Below are 17823 nucleotides of genomic sequence, written 5' to 3'. Positions count from 1 at the left end.
AGAAAAAAGAAACATATATCAAGGGTCACCTGGCTGGCTCAGTTACAGCAGCATGGGACTCTTGACCTCAGGGTCGAGTTCGAGCCCCACGTTGGGTATAGAGATTACGTAAAATAAAAAAAATTTTTTTAAAAGAAAGATGATTTGAAATATATGTAGATGGAACAAAAAGATGCCTAGGATTTGCTTCAAAATAATCCTGTTGCGGGTGAAATGAATAGGGATATAGATAAAGCAAGGTTAGCTGCTGGTTGATCGCTGTTAAAGCTGGGTGATGAGGATGCACTGGGTGGGGAAACCCATCATACTATTCAATTTCCTTGGTATATATTTAAAACTCTCCAAATAAAGCTGTTTCTTTTAAAAAAAGGAAATAACAAAGATAGCCTATGCATTTTTAACTTTTTAAAAAATGTTAATATCTAAAAAAGAACAGTGAGACTTTTTTAATCTAAAGTAGAATATTAATAAATTTAGAATTAGTATTTCTCATCCCGAAATAACACTGACTGCCTTACAAAAATTAACAAGGCAAGAAATAACAAATGTTGAAGAGGATATGGAGAAAGGGGAACTCTCCTACTGGTGGGAACGTAAGTTGGTGCAGCCACTTTGGAAAACAGTGTGGAGGTTCCTCAAAAAATTAAAAATAGAGCTACCCTATCACCCGGCAATTGCACTACTGGGTATTTACCAGTATCTTCTTACTGGTATACGGGGTATCTTCTTACCCCGAAGATACAGATATAGTGAAAAGAAGGGCCATCTGTACCCCAGTGTTCATAGCAGCAATGTGCACAGTTGCCAAACTGTGGAAAGGGCCGAGATGCCCTTCAGAAGATGAATGGATAAAGATGATGTGGTCCATATATACAATGGAATATTACTCAGCCATCAGAAAGGATGAATACCCAACTTTTGTATCAACATGGAAAGGACTGGAAGAGATTACGCTGAGTGCAATAAGTCAAGCAGAGAGAGTCAATTATCATATGGTTTCAATTACTTGTGAAGCATAAGGAATAACATGGAAGACATTGGGAGATGAAGAAGAGAAGTGAATTGAAGGAAATCGGAGGGGGAGACAAACCATGAGAGACTGTGGACTCTGAGAAATGGAGGGTTTTAGAGGGGAGGGGGTGGGGGATGGGTTAGCCTGGTGGTGGGTATTAAGGAGGGCATGTATTTCACAGAGCACTGGGTGTTATATGTAATCAATGAATCTTGGAACACTACATCAAAAACTGATGTACTGTATGGTGACTAACATAACACAATAAAAAAAATTAATTGCATTATAAAATTTTAGCAAGTCACAAAATAAGAATCATAAACTTTTTTTTTAATTTTTATTTATTTATTTGAGAGAGAGAGAGATCACAAGTAGACTGAGAGGCAGGCAGAAAGAGAGGGGGAAGCAGGCTCCCTGCTGAGCAGAGAGCCCGATGCGGGACTCAATCCCAGGACCCCGAGATCATGACCTGGGCCGAAGGCAGAGGCTTAACCCACTGAGCCACCCAGGTGCCCCAAGAATCATAAACTCTTAGGACTTGGTAGCCTCAAAGTCCCACCTCCCACCCAGTGAATTGTCCTCCCACCTCCCAGCAAACAATTACCAGTATCCGGTGGAGGTTCCTCAAATCCTGGGAAAGTCACTTTCTCCCAATACAGCCCACTCCAGTCTGCCTGCTCCAACTGTCAAAAAGCTCCTCTTATACCAAAAAGGAAACTTTCCTTCTCCAGATATGTTTTACCCATGAAAAAAAGGGTTATTCAAACACAGATCACAGTCCATTCATGAGTTGTAAAATCAAGTTAGTAAACAGTTGACTGGTATTATTATTATTATTATTATTATTATTATTATTATTATTTACTATTACACAGAAAAGAAAATTTCAGAGTGAACTGAACATAGTAAAGCTAAGACCTACTTTATGCAGCTTGTTTCTGTTCTTCCCATACACAGACACACACACAGACTTCCATACTGATAAAGGGCCAAGATATAAAATCTATGCCTTATGCTGGGTTTTGTCCGCCCCCCCCCCAAAAAAAAAAAAAAAAGAAGTTAAAAATCCATACTCAACAGGCACCTGGGTGGCTCAGTCCATTGAGTGTCTGATTCTTGGTTTCAGCTTGATCTCAGGGTCCTGGGATCAAGCCCCAAGTAGGGCTCTGTGCTCAGCAGGCAGTCTGCTTGAGATTCTATCTCTTCTCCCTTTTCCTCTACCTCTCCCCCTGCTCGTCCTCTCTCTCTCTCTTTCTCGCTCCCTCTCTCTCTCCAATAAATTAATTTTAAAAAGCAAGCAAGCAAGCAAGCCAGCAAGCCAGTGCTCAAAAGATAGCTCTCAAAACACAACAACAAGTTGCTTGCCCCTTCAATCATCTCAACAGCTAGTTCCTCCTGTTGCCATGGTTTCTCCTAACCTCAACATCCCAGGCACCCTTCAGGGACAATGCTTCAGTCTGTCTAATCTTTCACTCGTATTTACAGAACATAGTATCATGTACTATGTAGTACATATGACATAGCCCTTAAAATGCAGTACCTAAAAACCAACAAAATATTCCAAGCCAAAACAGAATCATCAGTTACAGCCCACATTCCACCCTAAATATTTCACATATTCATTTAAAAACTCCTTTTAAGATACTGGTAGAGACCCCTCAAAGTGAAGAAGACTTAGCCTAGAAAAACTGTTAACAGATTATGATTGCAGGTGAAGTCTTGGGTGACACAAAATGAGTCAAGAGTCAAAGGCTGAGGACAGAATCCCAGGAAACAGGGAAAAGCTGAAGAGACCGTGAGAGGAAAAGAAGTCTTCAAAGACCAGAAGTAGAACAAAGCACTGCAAATGTCAAAAGAGAACTTCAAAGACAATGCTATGTCAAGAATGTCACAAATAATACAGGGGAAGAAAGCACTCAACAGATTTGACCACAGGGCCTTCTATTACCTGGATTATAGTGATGGCAGCGCACTGTTGAGACCACAAGTCAACATGTTTTGTACTGAGGAATACAAAGGCATCTACTATGTTTTAATGTATCTTCACATCGAAAAGAAGGCCAACACAGCACTGTCTTAAAACTCTTTCAAGGGGCTGATAATCAAGCAGACTTAATATTCATTTCCCAAAAAATTCACCTTATTTAGTTCAACCGATTCTGCAGCTAACGAGACAATCTGTATATAGCTTATTGGATTTCCCTACAAACATCCATGACATCTATAAATCTGATCAGCAGTCCCTGACTGTCATCATAAAAATCACTGGCAAAAAAAAAAAAAATTTAAATAGGAGATAACCAAGATTAAAATTTCAGTAATAATACTGCCACAGACTTCCCACAACGGAACAGCGTTTTCCCAAAATTGATATGAAGATACCATGAGGGGCATCTGGGTGGCTCAGTCGGTTAGGTGTCTGCCTTCGGCTCAGGTCATGATCTCAGGGTCCTGGGATTGAGCCCCACATGGGGCTCCCTGCTCAATGAGGAGATCTGTTTCTCCCTCTCCCTCTGCCCCTCCTCCTCCATTCATGTTCTCCTCTCTCTTCTCTCAAATAAATAAATAAAATATTTTTTTAAAAGATACTATCAAAGCTTTATCAAATATTTTGCCAAAATCCTATGTCTATGTTTTTCCTCTAAGGAAGGGCACTCCGTGGACTTTCTCCACAGAGATGAATGAATGAACCACAGACATTTTTAGGACATAATTCAGGGCACCTGAACCATTTAAGAGAAAGACACAAGAAGCAACATCACTTCCCCAATGTCACACTTAGTAAGTGATTGAACTGGGACTTGGGGCTAGAACAATTTTCTTTCTACCCTCTGCTCCTTCCAGGAAATGGGGGAAGAAAAAGAAGTATCAGGTACCTGGTTTGTTAAAATTCCAGTTACTAAAGACCCAGGACAAACTCCTACAAAGTCTTTTCTTTCTGGACAGATCAATGACAGCTGAAGCTCCAATACACCTGACACTTCAGAGTACTCAAGTAAAGACAAAAATTTTGATCGTTCAATGGTACTTTGAACTACTGACTTCAGTAACTCCTCTGTGACCTGTCAACATTCCAGATGGATTCAACATTCCATTTAAAAAAACAGTTGGGGGGAAAGTAAGACAAACATCAGCAGTTACCACCTTGCTAGGATCTGTATACTTCCAACTGTCCCCCTTTCTCCTTCATAACTATAGCCAGTAAAGAGTAGAATTTCATTGACTGCTTTCCAGTTTCTGAAGGAAAACTACCTGCAGTGATCAAATTAAAATTATACACTAATGCAATAGTGTGGTATTGGCCATGGTTCAAAATAGTTACCACTGGGGAGGAGAATGCAAGTAGGAATAGGGTATGAAGAAGGAATTTACATGTATTTCAGGGATAATATAGGACAGCAATTACAACTGTAGGCTACTGATTTGAACCCAGGTTCAAATCCCTGCTCTGCCATTAATTAGCTGAGTGACCTTAGCAAGTTATGTAACCTTATGGTGCCTCCATTTTCTTACAGGTAAACCTAGATCAAGAAGACCTACCCCACTGGGTTACAGCAAGGATTCAACAAAAACACTAAGCAAAAGTGCTCCTAAAACAGTATCTGACACATATTAAGTATTTAAGAAATGTTATCAATATTTTCTCATTTAACATGTAATGTCTTTACAAAGAAAATCATTACACAATACATTAAAATATATTTCAACCAAGTACATTTTAAAATAATTCAGCATGTAATGACTTTACAAAGGAAACATACTAAACTGTATTTAATTTAAAAGTAAAAAATTAGGGCCGCCTACCTGGCTCAGTCGGTTGAGTCTGACTCTCGATTTCAGCTCGGGTCATGACCTCAGGGTAGTGAAATCTAGCCACACACCGGGCTCTGAGCTGGGCATGGAGCCTGCTAAGATTCTCTCTCTCCCTCTGCTCCTCCCCACTCACACACACTCTCTGTCTAAAAAATAAATTCAAATAAATAAATAAATAAATGTAAAAATGAAAATATACAATAGGCTACCTCTCACATAAAAATCCTCCCTTTATTAATTAGGAAACACATTTCCGCTACTAAGTGATTGTCAGCTTCAGCTACAGTGCCAACCTTTTGATTTACAGATAGGATTTATGAACTAATATATGATCCGCATTTGAAACATGCACTTTTCCCTCTACACTGCCAGACCAGACACATGGCAGGTTGATCTGATTTCACAATAACTATGTAGTCCCATTAAAATTCAGTCAGCTGAAAAAAAATGTTTCACTTGGTCTTTTTCCAACATATTACCAACTAAACCATGCTAGGCAAAAGAAGAATGAAAGGGTCGGGGGGTGCATAGGAGGGAGGAAAGGAGAAAAAAGGAAAATCTAAAATCATTCAAGGAACCATTGGGAGAAAAATGTATATAGAACAGGAACACTACCTTGAGAAGATACTCAAATTTGAAGATCAGCTCTGATTTGGGTTAGAAAGTATTGGGGATTTTTAGCAGTAGCTAAAGCATTTCCTATGTCCACAATCCTACATTTAGATGAAACTGCTTTCACTGATCAAAACAAGAGTCAGTTATTTATTCCAAAAACATGACAACCAACCATGTCACAAAGGAACTAATTTCTCTAATTCTACAAAAGCAGTAATGAACTTGAACTTCATTTTGGGAGACTAAAAAGCATGTGCCAAGAAGATGGGGCAGGAGGAAATACCTAACCTATCTACCAATGAAATTAGATGATGTCTACAATTTGCTTCATAATAATCCCAGGATGAGGTATCGGGAGTGGAAAGGAAAATACAGATGAGACGCGACTGGCTATGGCCTGGCGGTTATCAAAGCTGGGGGAGGGTCCTTGGGGGTCACTGTGCTAGTGTTCTCTCAACTTCTGAATATATCTAAAACTCTTCATAACAAAAAAAGTTTTTAAAAAAAAGACACTCTTCTGTAACTAAACAATGGAATTCCTTCGGCAAAAAGCCGTTTCAATAAACAACCAGATACTGTAAAAAAACACGGACTTTTAAAAAAATCCACCAACCAAAAAAAGGTCCTGAAGATAGTGCCACATTATCCTCCACTGCTATCATGTGTGGTGCGCAGAGCAAGTAACACACAGATCACAGGTCTATCAAATGTTCAAAAACCTACCCCCGGGTCTTTCCATTCAAGCTTGCAGCACTGGGGACAAAAGTGAACTGGCCTCGATGAGGAGACAAGCTCGAGCCACATCTGTACCACACATGCTGCCCACATCTACGGCTCTTCATTGCAGAGCTGCAGAAGTTAAGAATATCTTCCACATACCTTTATTTTTCTGTTGCAGGTGGGGGAAGGGGGAGGAACAAATGTATTCATATCCCCATATGTGTGTAATTTAAAACAGACAATCTTGGCATTAAGGAAATTAAGACGCAGGCCTTACTGATGTTGATTTTAATGGCTAAGATCCAAAAACAGTTCTGGTTACAAGCTCATGGATAAACTCTTTGATTCCTTTGTCAGTAGACAGACCAAACTCATTTCTTGACACTTTAACCTTTTCCATATAAAATTTGTATTCATTTTATTAAGAAAAATGACTTTTGCTTTTTCTCCTTAGGAGAGTGGATTAAAAAAATTTTTCAAGTAAGGTACTCATTTAGCAGCTTTTCTACCAGAGTCCAAAAGCAATTAAACAGAGCATACTGGGGAAAAGTGAAAAATTATCATAGTTTAAGTGGGCTCCCCAAATGAAGGGTGAATATACACCAATTGTCTAGACTATAGACAATATGCACCATTGTCTAGCATATGACCCTGCCACATTTGCTTTTCAAATCCTAGTGAAGGCATTTGGCACCATTTTCTAATAATCTCCTAGGACTTCTACTTCCTTGTTTTTTTTCAACAGTATCTCAAAATGTTGACACATTTATTGAACTATTTTTGGAAGACCTAGCTCTATCTACCTTCAGGGTTCAAGATACAAATAGATGAGAGCTACAGGACAGACTTCTAGCTACAAAACTTGGCAGGTTTCCTGAGTTCTCCAAGAAAAATTCAATTGGCAACTCCATTAGCAGCAGAAGAACACAGAGCAGAGGAAACAACTCAGGACACAAGGAGGCTTTGGGTGTCCTGAAGCTCCATTAAGAAACTGAATGATTCTGGGTAAGTTTAACCTCTTCCTGACTCACTTTTCTCTCTGTGGGACATAGGGTATGAAATTGTTTTAAGAATAAAGTGAGAAGGGGCACCTGGGTGGCTCAGTGGGTTAAGCCTCTGCCTTCGGCTCAGGTCCTGGTCTCAAGGTCCTGGGATCGAGTCCCACATTGGGCTCTCTGCTCAGCGGGGAGCCTGCCTCCCCCTCCCCATCTGCCTGCCTCTCTGCCTACTTGTGATCTCTCTCTCTCTCTCTCTCTATCAAATAAATAAATAAAATCTTTAAAAAAAAAAATCAACTGAGAAAATGTTCCAATGATTTACTTTAAAAAGGAAAAAAAAAACTTTACAAATTAAAACAGAATTTAAAAAAGAAAGAAAGAAAAGAAAATCATTAGAAGTCTATGCCTCAATCACCAGAGTTTTACGCTGTTATCTATCAAGAAAAAGAAAAAAAAAAAATCTATCAATGACCTTGATGAAGAAAATTATATTCTGAACAGACCCAATGTTTCTCAAACTTCACTCACATACCAACTTTATAGTTTTTGCCAAATCCAAACACTTAAAGACAATGATACTTACCTTTAAATCAAGTTCCTTAAAAAATACCTACTTTATTTTACCCTTATGCTAAGTTAATATCAATGAAATCATAGGTTTGAAGCATTTGTCTGTTTTTCTGATGTATGCTGATACACATATTTAACCATTGAAAGGAAAAGATTCATCTGTGTACTTAACTCATTTTAACATACGAATACACTTTGGGGAAATACTATCCTGATCTATTGTCTGCAGCACCTTCTACATTAAGGAAGAGAATACCTGAATTTATAAATCTGTGTAACCCACCAAACAACTGAACCTCCACTAACCACACGCACATATGAGTCTTCAGGTCTTCCAGGCTTCCTCACACTGTACAGCCACTACCTTATTCAGAACTCTGTTTCTGTAACCCCAAAGTCCATACCACAAAAACCCCTCATATGTGTATCTTCACATGAGTGTAATTCCCACCCCTTACTCATGCTCTAGTAGAGAAATTTTTCCCCTGAAAGTATTTACCAGAATCCACAGGAGTGCAAGTTTCCTCTACTCACTGAATCCATATTCCAAGAATATTTAAATACATTTATGCAAACCACATATCAGTCTACAGATAAAGGTATTCAGAACACTCTAAAATCAAGTTGCCATTCCTTTTTTTTTTCCCCCAAAGATTTTATTTGAGAGAGAGAGAGCACAAGGAGGGGGGAGCTGCAGAGGGAGAGAGAGAATGTGGGGCTTGTTGAGTCCAAGGCAGATGCTTAACTGACTGGGCCACCCAGGAATCCCAAGGTTGCCATTTCTGAAACATATCCACCACACTTTTTACTGTGTATTTTTTTAAAGATTTTATTTTATTTATTTGAGACAGAGAGGGAGAGAGAAAGAGTATAAGCAGTGGGGAGGAGCAGAGGGAGGTGGAGAAGGAGCCTCCCCACTGAGCAAGGATCCCGAAGTGGAGCTTGATCCCAGGACCCTGAGATCATGACCAGAGCTGAAGGCAGATGCTTAACCGACTGAGCCACTCAGGTGCCCCTACTGTGTATTTTTAAACCTAATTCAAGTACAAACTGTAAGACTTGTAAGCATTTGTACTGAACTAATCCTTGAATTTATCACAAGGAAAAAAAATACATTTGCTGAAGTCTTCCTAGGAAGCACCTTCTTGTTCAAAAACATTTATCAGTCATCCACTCCCATCCACCCTAGATGTTGACTCAATCATCTGACTTTCTCTTTCTCTTCATATGTGTATGAATATATGAATATATATATATATATATATAAAAAATCTGAAGTTCAACTGAGTATCAGGCATGAAAAATGGACAATTTTATATGGCTGCAGTCCTTACCAAACTGTGAGTACCATAGTCATCTTGGGAATTTTATTTTTATCAATTTAAAACCCTAAATCAGTGGATTAAACATGAGTTAATTTCTACTCCCTCCCAAAACCACACTAAAATGACAGTAAGGAAATTTTTTTAAGAAGGGGAGGGACCAAAAAAAGGGAAGGGATAGGCCAGGAGATGAGATATATCAACAGAATTTGAGAAGATGGAAAACAGATGTACAAAGTAACTGACTTAGCAAAGCAGAGGAAGCCAAAGCTGAATCCATGTTCTGGTGGAGGCCTACAAGAAGCAATCTGAGTGCTGGGAGAGGCCCTGGGAGCCTAGGAAGTAGAGGTTCCAGAAGCCACTGAGGGCTAAGGTGAAAGAGCTGAAAACAGCAGGTGGAGGTGCTGAAACCCCTCCTCCTTTCCCCTTCTCTCTTCCAGCCTTTGCAGCCAAAAGACAAGAAGTACACTCTCTAGAGCAGTTGAAGTAAGTCTCCAGACTTAGGAACTCTAGACCAGGAGAGCAGATGTGAGGGGCACACAGAAAACAGGGAGGCCCAATGACTCAGTCAACACATATTCACAAAGTGCAAACAGACAAAATATTCGCCTTCTTGCAGTTTACACTCAGATGATAATAATACATGCTATAGAAAAAAGAAAGAAAAAGAGATTTAAGGCATACGAGTGTAGGTGTGGGTGGGAGTGGAGTTGTAGTTTCAAATAAATGATCACAGAATGCAAAGATCTGAGGGAGTTAAGGGAGTAAGTAATGCAGGTATCTGAGGGAAGAACATTCCAGAGAGAAAACAAGTGCAAAGGACCATCAAGTAGGGTTAGACTGGAGATACTACACGCAGGAAAAAAAAAAAAAAGAACATTACCAGAAAAGAAATTCAGTGACCAAGGAGCAGCTTGGAAAATAGGGAAAAAAAAATTCAGTAGGGAGTTTAGAAGAAAACACTGAAGAAAGCCAACAGCCAAACAAAAAGACAAAGAGATGGTATAAGACAGAAACAAAAAACACACTAATAAAATTGGAAAGTCAATCTAGAAAATCCAACATCCAAATAAGAGAAGTTTCAGAAAGATCAAACAGAGGGAGAAATTATCATAGAGGAACATATCTAGAAGACAAGAGTTTCCAACCTGAAAGAGCCCACTGAGTGCCCAGCACAATGAGTAAAAAACCTCCCACACCCAAAGCACACCATCATGAGACTTCAGAACACCAAGTTCAAAGAGAAAATCCTAAAAATGTCTAAAGAGAACAAACCAGCCACACACAGAAGCAGAAATTAGAATTGTATCACTCCCTCTCAAGAGCAGCGGTATGCCAGAATTCACAGGAATAATGCCTGAAAAATTCAAAGGTTAAGTAATCACTAACCTAGAATTCTATACCCAGCCAAACTATAAAAGCATTCACCTTAAGAGTATAAACAGGGGGGCGCCTGGGTGGCTCAGTGGTTTAAGCAGCTGCCTTCGGCTCAGGTCATGATCTCAGGGTCCTGGGATCGAGTCCCACGTCCAGCTCTCTGCTCTGAAGGGAGCCTGCTTCCCTCTCACTCTCTCTGCCTGCCTCTCTGCCTACTTGTGATCTCTCTCTGTCAAATAAATAAATAAAATCTTAAAAAAAAAAAAAAAAAAAGAGTATAAACAGGAAGGGTGCCTGGGTGGTTCAGTGGGTTAAGAGTACAAACAGGAATTTTAGGGGCACCTGGCTGGCTCAGTTGGTAGAGCAAGCAACACTTGATTTTAGGGTTGTAGTTCAAGCTCCACAGTGGTCATGGAGCCTGCTTTAAAAAAAAAAGGCATTTTAAGAGTGGAAAAAAGCTGCTTCAAGACATGCAAGGTTTCAAAAAATTCACCTTCCGCTTGCTCTTTCTTGGAACCTACTGGAGGATATAGTCAAATAAAGAGAGTTAGAACCCAGTTAGAACCCAGTATCGTGGGAGCCCAGGAAGAAAGGCAAAGGGAATTCCCAGAATACAGCTGCACAGTAGCTCCAAAAATAAATCAGTCCAGTAAGATGGAGGTTTCCTAATCTCAAAAATAAGAACTGAACTAAAACAGCAGTTTTTCATCTTGTTTCCGAAAATGCTTTCAAAACTTCCTCCCCAAAATCTCTGATACTCAGACACACATACACACACACACATACACACACACCTGCACACACATACACACATACACACACACTTTATTTAGCAAGGTCTCAGACAGTTCGTAAACCACACTGGGCAATACCCTCCCCACTAACACACTCCACATCAAGCATGATGAAACTAAATAATTTCAATGCTCCTTTCCGGTCCTCTGGGTGAATGAATCTAAGTTGTAGCCTGTCTGGGCAAAAAGATAAAGAACATAAGAATTATGGCAAAATGTAAATTGCATTTTAATTTAATGTCTTTAAGATAGTGGGATGTGTATTTATATGGGTAAAATACATAGGAAACTCAAAAATATGATTAAATTCCACACTGTTTGTTATCATGATGTTGGTTCTACCTCAACAGATCTAGAAACCTGAAATCAGGGCTTAGAAAATATTAGAAAGAAGATAATCAGAACTATATGAAAAGTTTCCAAAAACCTTGGGGGCCTGGTTGGCTCAGTTGGTTAAGCGTCCGACTCCTGGTTTCAGCTCAGGTCATGATCACAGAGTCATGAAACTGAGCTCCCCCATCAGGCTCCAAGCTTAGTGTGGAGTCTACTGGAGATTCTCTCCTCTCTCTGCTCCTCCCCCTGGCTCATGCTCTCTCTTCCTCTCAAAATAAATAAACAAAATCTTAAAAAAAAAAAAAAAATCACAGTTATCTTGGAATAAGGCAATCAGAAGGTAACATGTCTTTATGTATTTGAAAATTTTTTTCAAAGAGATTGATAGGCCATAAAAAGAGCAAAGCAAGGGGAAACTGGCTTTTCAGTTAGAAAATAAAAGCTTTAGTTTAGATACAATGTCTTTAAGATAGTGGGATGTGTATTTATATGGGTAGAATACATAGGAAACTACATGATCTAGACAATAAGGTGTCTACAGATGAACAGACAAATCACTTTGGAGCCCTTTCCATGTGCCCTCTAGTTCCGGTTAAGAACTAGGAAGACAGAAAACCATCCCCACCACACTCAAGTTAGTTACATATGTAAAATGTTAACTTGGCTACCGAAAAAAAACCCTACTGAAGATACAACTCGGAGTGAATAAAAAGATAATTCTTACTCCTCACATATATTCCATATTACTATAAAGAGTATTTAGGAGGCAATCTATATGCATCTAGACCTTTATGGCTCTAATATGCTTAAGTGAAAAAATACTAATATGCAAAGCAGTATCTGTGAAATGAAAACATATTTCCATTTTATAAGTAATTGAGATTATGAAATTAGCCCAATTTCTATCTACAGGAAAAAAATCCAGAACCAGTATAAAATGTAGTATTGTTCCTATATTAACAGGTAAGTGACATCGCTTTAAAAATGAGAAAACTGAGAGGCACCCAGCTGAGAGGCACCTAGCTCAGTCAAACGGCTACCTTAGACTCAGGTCATGATGTCGGGGTCCTGGGATCGAACCCTGTGCGCTTCTCCCTCTCCCTCAGCCCCTCTATCCCACTCATCCTTTCATTTTCTCTCTCTCTCCCTCCCTCTCTTTGTCAAATAAATAAATAAATAAAATCTTTTTTAAAAAATGAGAAAACCACTGAAATTCTCATTAAAATAAATACTATCTCAAAGACTGGGTATTGTGAGAAGTTATATATAATCTATCCTAGACATGAAAAACACACATCGAAGAAACCCACACAGATCTCAATTCAACCACAAAGCCAGGGGGAAACAATATCCACTAGCCAGAAAAGTAAATCCCCTGTATGAAATATTGCCTACATGACATTTCTACATGAAATAGTACCAGGTTCTACATCAACTCCAACTTTCAAAGAATCTTCATTAAAAGCACTTCCAAAATATTCTACAAAGGTTCAATGAATAGATCTGTCAAATATATTGAGCACAATGCTACAGATACTTCACATAACAAATATATATACATGTACATAAATATATTCCCTCTCTCATACAAAATGCACACCTATACACACTTTACAGAAAAGCTTTAAAAAGCACTGCTATCAGTTATTCCTAGCTATTAGTGAGGAATCCTCTCTTTCTTTTTTGGCTTAGCTCTAACTTACACAAAACTACAGTATTTATACTTGGAGGCCATTCCCCTATAGCTAATGATACCAGCCACAACTCCATTTTAGATTTTAGTTTGGGGCACTTCCCAGATGAATGATAGATATCTTATGAATATTGAGTTGCTGGTTTGTGCCAAAACATGGCATTCCCAAAGGATGCTCTGTCTGGAATCTGTGGGTGATTCATATACAAATCTTCTATTAACTCAGGCCTTCCAAAGAGTCTGGAAATGTCTGTGTGTTGGGGGAAGAGGACAAGGGCTGAGACTGGATTTGCTGACTCCTAAAGGTCCAGCCCTGAGATTCCAAGATTCTATAAAAGGGCAGTAAATTAGGGTTTGGCTAGTATTTGCTAGACTACTGAAGCCAGCATAAACATTTACTTACAGCTTTTAAATCTGTAAGGGTACCCAGTAGTTAGGTACAGTAATTCTGAATCTGAAAAAGCAAACAAGGCCACTGGAAATGTTTCTAAATAAAGGTGGGGTGGGGGAGGTAGGCACATTTCCTTTGTTTTCTCCAAGTAAAACAGATTTTAGAAATACAAAATTTGACTCTCAGCAGTATCAATCCCTATAAACTACTATAGTGCCTTATAAAAATATTAGCAAGGCATACTTTTCCAAAAAGGCGACACATGGTTTTCAGAAAGACTACTTCGGTCAAAAAACAAGGACAAAGGCCCATACTTTCCTGAGGAAACAGAAAGAAAGTGAAATCTTTAAAAATATTCAGCATTCTGGGGCATCTGGGTGGCTCGGTGGGTTAAGCCTCTGCCTTCTGCTCAGGTCATGATCCCAGGGTCCTGGGATGAAGCCCAGCATCAGGCTCTCTGCTCAGCAGGGAGTCGGCTTCCTCCTCTCTCTCTGCCTGCCTTTCTGCCTACTTGTGATCTCTGTCAAATAAATAAATAAAATCTTTAAAAAAAGAATTTAGCATTCTTCTATATAAAATATAAACCCCACATTCCCAAATAAAATGGCAAAGATAAAAACTCTTGTAGTTCTCTAGCCACAGTAATATGAGAGTGGTGATTCAGAGCAAAACCTGAGGTTAAACATAACTATACAATATTACTAATTACAGAGTAATTTTACCAATAAATATTTTGGTTGAGGACTGCTTTGTCATCTTTGCAAGTATTTTTAGTTGAAAGCAAATGGTTGGGTCGTACACATGGACATGGTTATGATTTGTAAAAATCTATTTTTACAATCTGGTGACTGGATAGGTCTTTTAAACTTGATTCTTTAGAACTGGTAATTTGGAAAGGGTAAACCACAGGAACGTTATGTTAAGAGGCAAAGTACCTAGCAAGCTCACCAATTCAGATCAGCACAAAGCTAAACTGGAAAGCGCCAAGTGAAACTGGAAAGCATCGAGCGCTCACAAATCTAATAATGATGCGCCCAGAGAGTCACTAATGCCTGTATATAAAAAGCTACCTCTCCAAATACAGTAAGAGCTCTCTGAATGTCCTTGTTTTACATTTGCAGTTATTTTTTTGGTGGGCCTCCCCTCGAATTCATCCCCTAAATCTGCAAATTTGCTTCTTTTTGGAATTAAATTTCTGATTTTAACGTACATCCCCAGTTGCATACATGCCCAATTTAATAATACATACCCAGTTGAAAATATTCCATAACACCTTAAATTTTTTACAGAACTTAGTAATAACTTCACTAAAATTTTAACTTTGTTAAATTATCACTTTTAATCATTTTAAGCAATCCCCATCCAATTCAGATACCAAGAATCTGAAGCTGGGGGCTCAAGTCACCCACCCATTTTCTCTGGAAGGTCTTTGCACACAGTACTCTAACTACTTGGACTGGAGGTAAAAGATTAAAGAACTGTTATGACTAGGTCTTTCTTAAAGAAGAGTGTTTTAAAAGAAAAGAAACTGTCCCTCCCGATACTCTAAATGAGCAGTCTCTTGTTCTCAGCAGTCCTTCTGCACACAAGACCACTACTGACTTCAGTGGGAATTCTGCCCAAGAAGTGAGGAAGACAGGATAGGATTAAATGAGCCCTAAATCCACTCCATTGTTCCAAGTCATTACCACTTGTACAGTTCTCCAATAACCTCCAAAGAGTAGATATCTGCGGTTTGATGGTGGTTCCCAAACTGATCACTCCCATTCTAACAGGTGACACAGCCTAGCTCTTTAAAAATTGTGTCAGCCTGATGGATGGTAGTTGGTTGGCCCCTATCATAATCCAAGAGTACGTTGCAACGCAGCCCCATTGGTGACTGCAACAGCAATCCAGTGATTTCTCACAGCACAATGAGGCTGCAAACGGAAACTCAACAGCACTAAGTGCTACTGGTGTCCCAGTAAAACCTACCCAAAGCCTGAGAATCCTACATCCCAGATCCTGTGGCCAAGAAATTGACTCAGTTTCCCTCAAGTGTTAAACCCAAACTGAAATGTGATAGAAAGCTAAACTAAACTGCTAATTCTCCCAGCGTATTATAGATAGAAAATATAGAAATAATGCATTCCGGTGAGAAGAAAAAAAGGGGGGGGGGGGAGTGAAGAATATGGACGAATAAAGAAAAAACTGTTAGAATCATTAAAAATAAATAAATAAATAAAGCTTACATAACAGCAAGAAGAACAAGACTCCTGGCAAGATACCCCAAAGACAACATTGGAGGCAAGAAGTTCAGGAAACTGGGAAAAGATGTGATTCAAAACAAAAACAAATATATATATATAATCTCCCCACAACTCTAGGTTCCACCCTCCCTCCCTCTTAAAAACGGCTGCAGCGATTATCGTGATGGAGAATTCAATTTAAAGCACCCTAAATTAGTAGGAAGGGCCCCTCAAGAGACCCTCCCCGAAAAAAACAGACAGTAGGCGAGAGCTCTTCTAGACTCACCAAAAAACCCTGACCTCGGAGGAGGTGAGCGAATTTGGGAAGTGGGAGGACCGACGTCGCCCCCGCAGACAACCCGACTGCTGGGGGCGGTGGGGGTGGCAGCGTCTAGTTGAGTCCGTTCTCCTCCTTGTCTCTCCCCCACCCCCACCTAAAACTGTTCACCTAAAACTGCTCCCGACCCTCTGCCCCCAGCCCCAGCGGAGGCAAAGGAGCCATCAGTGCAGAGATGGCCTGAGTGTCGGAGTTGGAGGGACCAGAGCGCAAGAACGCGTCGCTCCCCGCAGCGGCCCGGGCCGCAGACGTCCTCTGGGACTGCAAGGGGAGCGCGCGCGGACGGACGCCTGGCGGGACAGTTCGGCCCAGCGCGTGGGGTCGGCGCGCCCTCCTCGCCCAGCTCCCTGCAAAGCCCACGCGCGCGGCCGGCCCTGGGAGGTGCGGCGTCCTCGCCCGCGTTTCCTCTCACCAAACCATCCCCTGAAGAACCCCGCCGCCGCCTCCCCGGAGCCCCGGCGTTGTGCTCCACGCTGAGATCGGCTCGCGCGCCGCGGCCCGCTCCCGGGATGGAGCCGGATTCCTCCTCCAGCCTCTCCGCTGGGCCCCGGACGCACGACCCTGAATCCACGCACCTCAGCGGGGCCGGCGCCGTCCTCACCAAGCCCCGACCTCTCCTGGCTCAGACCAGACGTGGCCCCGACTCCCGGGAAGGGAGACGGGGAGAACCGCAGTGGAGCGGGGAAGCAGGAATCCTGCCTGGAGGAACAGGACCCGGACTTCGGGGCGGGAATGGGGTCCGGTAGAGAGGGGGAGAAGAGGAGAGAAGGAGCCGCAGAAAATCCCAAAGCCGGTCGCCCTCCCCCACGGTGGGACCGTCCCGCCACCGCTTCCTGCCAGGGATCAGCTTCCCAGCTGCAGTCAGAGGAAAAATCCCAGCCGCTCCTGCAACTCAGCAGGGACTGGCCGACCGGTCCGGGCTCCCTCGGCCCGGGCCCGCCATTCCGCAGCCCCGCAAGCCTCCTTACCCGGACACTGCACCTCGAGGGGCTCGCTCGCCGCGGGGACTGGTCCCGCTCCAGCCCCAGCCGCCCGGCCGCCGCACCCGCCTCCTCCCTCCGCTGGGTTTCAAATTGAAATTCCCTGGCTGGGGCCGTCAGAAGACTCGGCGCTCCAGCCCCGCCCCCTCGCGGCGGAAGCCCCTCCTGCGCCCCCGCCGGACGCGCCCCCAGCGCGGAAACCCCCGCGGACCTCACCACGCCCCCCTCCCAGGCCACGCCCCCGGGGCGGGCCTTCCCGCGGGATTGGCCGCCGTGGTCGCCGGGTACCCAGAGCTGGAAAGATGCGTCTGGCGGTCAGAGCTGCCCTGGTTAATGACCGCTTATGTCAGGGCGCCAGGCTTTTTTTTTTACCCGCTCATCCCACCCTGAAGTCCTTTTTGCCAACTTTTAAAAGTGATTTCTTCAAAAAGCTTTACTGACTACTTCTTGACTGAACACCTATTCGGTAGCGGATACAAGGCTAGACCCTGGAAACAGGGAAATAGGAAAAGTGGGTCCTCCTCAATCGAGACTGGAAGAAGTGAAGTGCTTTCACAGTGAGGGCACTGAAAAGGAACCATTTATTCTTCCTGTGGGAGGGGCTGGAGGGATTGGGGAAACCCCACAGTGGAGGGACTTG

The 17823-nt window shown here is 41.7% G+C and overlaps 1 protein-coding gene across 19 annotated transcripts in view; it reads right to left on the bottom strand.

The window, feature by feature from the left end:
- Positions 1-17330, bottom strand: part of EPB41L2 (erythrocyte membrane protein band 4.1 like 2) — a 218962-nt gene extending 201632 nt beyond the window's left edge. For 7 of the 19 annotated variants that reach the window (XM_046004662.1, XM_046004664.1, XM_046004661.1 and 4 more), the window contains exon 1: positions 17172-17321. The gene's annotated coding sequence lies outside the window, so the exon portion shown is untranslated. Of the gene's footprint in view, positions 1-4816; positions 4834-17171 lie in introns of those variants that run through there. The other 12 variants (XM_046004682.1, XM_046004677.1, XM_046004679.1 and 9 more) reach the window with 7 other exon arrangements.
- Positions 17331-17823: the final 493 nt, after the last annotated feature.

The sequence above is a fragment of the Meles meles genome, chromosome 5 (genome assembly GCF_922984935.1).
Source record: "Meles meles chromosome 5, mMelMel3.1 paternal haplotype, whole genome shotgun sequence".
Taxonomy (NCBI): Eukaryota; Metazoa; Chordata; class Mammalia; order Carnivora; family Mustelidae; genus Meles; species Meles meles.
Note: the sequence above shows the minus strand (reverse complement) of the source record. Positions and strands in the feature narration are given on the sequence as shown.